Genomic DNA, 4,710 nt, shown 5'->3' with positions numbered 1-4,710 from the left:
TTGGGAGCCCCGCTTCCTGCCATTCACATGCAGAGTAGTACTGGTAATATTACACTCTCTACCTGCTTCCAGTCAGGGGAGGACTGGCCAGGGGGGAAAGGGGAAGACTTCCCCCCCTGGCCTCCTCTCATTTAATGATTTAGGGCAGTGCCTGGTGCATTCAGGTTTTTTGTATAAGGCAATGTGAACCACTAGGCTAGCTGACAGATCCATCTGAAAATGGCGCCTGCGAATGATGGCGCACGGTTTTGCCGCTATTCTGTTTGTCGCTTATCGCTATTTAACGTTAAAGCCTTATCGTTATTTGGCGTTAAAGCCTTATCGTTATTTAGCGTTAACATACAGAACCCTCTCTGTACCTATCCCTAACCCCTAAAGCCCCCCTGGTGGTGCCTAACCCTAACCACCCCCCTGGTGGTGCCTAACCCTAAGACCCCCCTGGTGGTGCCTAACCCTAAGACCCCACTGGTGGTGCCTAACCCCAACCACCCCTCTGGGGGTGCCTAATCCTAACCACCCCCATGGAGGTGACTAACCCTAAGCACCCCCTGGTGGTGCCTAACCCTAAGACCCCCCAGGTGGTGCCTAACCCTAAGACCTCCCTGTTGGTGCCTAACCCTAACCTTGACAGTGTTACATTAAATCCATTCATCGTTTTGCAGTTAAATAACTTCTGCAGTTTGGCTTATGTAGGGCGCTATTGATAAATAACGTTACTGTGCTCAATAACATCTGCTGTTTGGCATATGAACGGCGCTATTAATAAATAACGTTACTGTTTGCCGTTTTTCTTCTTTTTTTCCTGTGCGCCATTATTATGCAGTACTAACGATAAATAGCGATAAGCGTATCTTTTTAATGCTGGGCCATTTTTATGCATAGGCGCTGTGCGCCATTATTCACTGATCCGTAGCTGGCTGAGGTAAATAAAAGCCCAATTACAGAGCAATTAGAGGGTGGGCAAGCTGATAAATATACACAACACGATGCAGAGCAGAGGCTTGTCTGCAGGGTCCATGGGAAAAAATCTGTCTGGTCTCTCACCACCATTGTTAAAATGACTGCATGTGCACAGCTACATAAGGTATTGTCTAGGTTAAAAAGAACAGTTCCTAGACTCCAGGAGGGCTGCTGGCAGACAGTCCCTAGACTCCAGGAGGGCTGCTGGCAGACAGTCCCTAGACTCCAGGAGGGCTTCTGGTAGATAGTCCCTAGACTCTGGGAGGGCTGGCTGACTCCCTCCATCACTGTTGATTTGATGGGAGGAGGGGTTCCGAAACTTCTGGAATTAGCAGTAGCAGAGCAAAATCATGGTGCCAGAAGGGAGGTTAGTAAAGATGCGTTGCTTGACTGAAGGAGATGGTGGTCTGTTAAAGGTAGAGGGGAGTATAATAGATGGAAAAGGGGCATATTTGAGGGATTAGTAGAGATGGTGGTAAAGGGGAGGACATAAGTGTATGTGTGTGTGTGTGTGTGTGTGTGTGTGTGTGTGTGCGCGCGTGCGTGCGTGCGTGTGTGTGTGTGTGTTGACGGCCGACCCACCAACCCTTTCGATAATTATGAAAATATGTGCCACCACAAGCATGCCCAGTCGACAATTTGACTGATTATGTGTGGAAATTGGTTGAATGTATCAATGTGAGATGCTGGGATTCTGGGAAATCTTGGGCTGTGTGGTCAATCAAGTGCAATGATCACAAACGATGGACGCGATGGAAACCCCAGCCATTGTAACTCAAAGGGCTTGATTCACAAAGCGGTGCTAACTGTTAGCACGCCTGTGAAAACCCCCTTAGCACGTCTAAACCAGCTTTTCGCGCGCAAAACTTTATGCGCGTAAAATTTTACGTGCGCACTGCACAGAGCGCAGGGCGCTCCGCGCGAAGTGCCCATTAAAGCCTATGGGACTTAGCGCGCGCATAGGACTTTGCACGCGTAAAACTTTGCGCGCGGTACTTAGCGAGAAATCCGGTGCTAACCTACTTAGCACCCTGGTTAACACGTCTAAAGACTTTAGACGTGCTAAGTAGGTTAGCACTGCTTTGTGAATCAAGCCCAAAATGTATTATGTGCCCCCTGGTACCAGTGCATTTATACTTTACCTGTCACACTGTCCCTTGAGTGTCCTTGCTGTATTTCCACATTGGCGCCCCACATGACTACCAGAATATAGCACATGGGGCACGTGTTACATCATTTGGGCTGGGGCTGCCATGAAAACGGGTCTCTAGTTTGTGTTTTCCCCCCAGGCCAAAAGGTCCCAGTACTACCCAGTGCTGCGGGTTTCCTCTGTGCATCACAGTACACTCTCCTTGAAGCCATTCACTGGCTTCCTATTACATGACCAATGTGAGTCATGTGATCGGGAGCTCGGCCAATGGCAGCAGAGAGTTCTGTTGCTAGGATGCATGGATATCCATGGCGCTGGAAGCCGATAAATATAATGCATCCTGCGCTACTCTACATGGTAGGAGGGGGTGGCGGGGATGATTATTTATCGGCTGGTCCCTTGAGGATGGGGAGGCAATGGACCTAGGGTGGCCCATCCAATCTTGTTTTTGCACAGGGGCCCCATGCATGATAGCTACATCCCTGTTTCAGCATGTGTCACTTTAATTAGCCTGTTGATACATTTTCTATCACATTAAACTGATGACATCATGTTATATGGACCCTTTATTTCTTGGTGTTCATAATTTGTACGTTAAAAAAAATAGCAATGAGGATATAAAAATAAGTAGTAAAAGTGAACAGATGTTATTTCAAGATAGTCTGAAGCAGATTTTTTTTTACCTCTTTTTATTGTGTATCCATCATCAGCAATATAATCCAAGTTGTTTTGCCGCATCCCCGCCGCAGAACAAGTGCCATGTCCCCCAGAAATGCCCTAAATAGATTCTGCAATCGCAGAATTTTCCTTCTTGAAAGAGTCTGCCTCTTTCAAAAAGGAAAATTCTGCTGTATACACTGTGAGCTATTCTCCAGTCAAACTCCGCCGATCTCCACCTCTCCCCGCCCCTCTCAGTCTTCTTTCAGTGAGAGGGGCAGAGATAGGCGGAGATTGACTGGAGAAGAGGCAGAGCTACTGGGCAGAGCTCTGCCTCTTCCTGCCTCTTCATGGCAGCACAATCTACAACCGGTAAAGTTGTGGATTTTAGCAAGAGTGTTTTAGGGGTGAAACTGAAAATAACGCGTTCTGCCACGGGAATGCAGCAAATTAGCATGGAATTTAATGAAGAACATGCCTATATATGAAAATAAGGTAAAAAAAAACACACACTTCAGTGTCTCTTTAAAGGGAAGGTTCAGGGACACCTTGAAAAAAATAAAAATCGATATCCACTTACCTGGGGCTTCCTCCAGCCCGTGGCAGGCAGGAGGTGCCCTCGCCGCCGCTCCAGGGGCTTCCGGTCATCTTCGGTGGCCGACCCGACCTGGCCAGGCCGGCTGCCAGGTCGGGCTCTTCTGCACTCCAAGTACGGGCTCTACTGCGTCCCACGCGGGCGCGCTGACGTCATCGGACGTCCGCCGGGCTGTACTGCGCAGGCGCAGAACTACTGCGTCTGCGCAGTACAGCCCGGCGGACGTCCGATGACGTCAGCGACTCAGCGCGCCGGCGTGGGACGCAGAAGTGCCGGGCCTTGGAGCGCAGAAGAGCCCGACCTGGCAGCCGGCCTGGCCAGGTGGGGTCGGCCACCGAAGACGACCGGAAGCCTCTGGAGCGGCGGCGAGGGCACCTCCTGCCTGCCACGGGCTGAAGGAAGCCCCAGGTAAGTGGATATCTATTTTTATTTTTTTCAAGGTGTTCCTGAACCTTCCCTTTAAAGCATAGGGTTAGTTTTACATTTTTTTTCCTTCCTTTATTTACTATTTCTGCATCATTTATTTTTTTCTCCATACATACACTGTACCAATATCAAAAACATTTTAATCATAAAATTGGGGGCGGAGGTGGAGGGAGGAGAGGTTGATAAAGAGGGAAGCTGATTGTAAGGGCTCGTTTCCACTAGTGCGGCGTGCGTCTCGTAGACGCACGCCGGCACTGAGCGGGTGGGCGGGATCACAGGCGAATCCCATGAGCCGTGCCATGCACGGCTATGGGAATCACAGCCTCCGTCGCGAATTCTGTAGGGGGTTCCGGCCAAATCGCTACTGCAAGCGATTCGGCCGGCGGCGCCGTTATCCCCTATGGCAGAGTTTCCCCGCGCGATTTGCCTGCGGGGAAACTCTGCGGGTTCGCGGCCGTTTCCGCGAGAGTGGAAACGGGCCCTAAGTGTGGTTTCAAAAGTGGGCTTGGTTATATGAGGTGACTAAACACTATTTTCATTGTAACTCCAATAATATCCTCTATTCCCTAAAATTTCCTAATATCCCTATTGTGGTGCTGCCCAGTTGGGGCCAATGATTTTGGATCTGTGTCCAGATTTATAAGCAGCAGTGCTCTGGATCCTTCCGCACACCTAAATAATCCCCTGTTGGGACTTCTTCTGCACAGACAAGGAGGAGGCAACATTAATAATCTGCACACTGAGGCTGTTTATAATAACAGTTTTGGGTGATGCGGAGTGCTATATGTCACAGCTGCATCACTCAGTCCAGAGCACAGGAGATTCAGTGTCAAAGATGGAAAGGCTGAACAATGTGCGTGAGCCGAACTATGTTTGGGGGGCACACTGCCTAATTATGTTCGGGGGCACACTGCCTATTTAT

This window comes from Hyperolius riggenbachi, chromosome 10 (genome assembly GCF_040937935.1).
Source record: "Hyperolius riggenbachi isolate aHypRig1 chromosome 10, aHypRig1.pri, whole genome shotgun sequence".
Taxonomy (NCBI): domain Eukaryota; kingdom Metazoa; phylum Chordata; class Amphibia; order Anura; family Hyperoliidae; genus Hyperolius; species Hyperolius riggenbachi.
Note: the sequence above shows the minus strand (reverse complement) of the source record.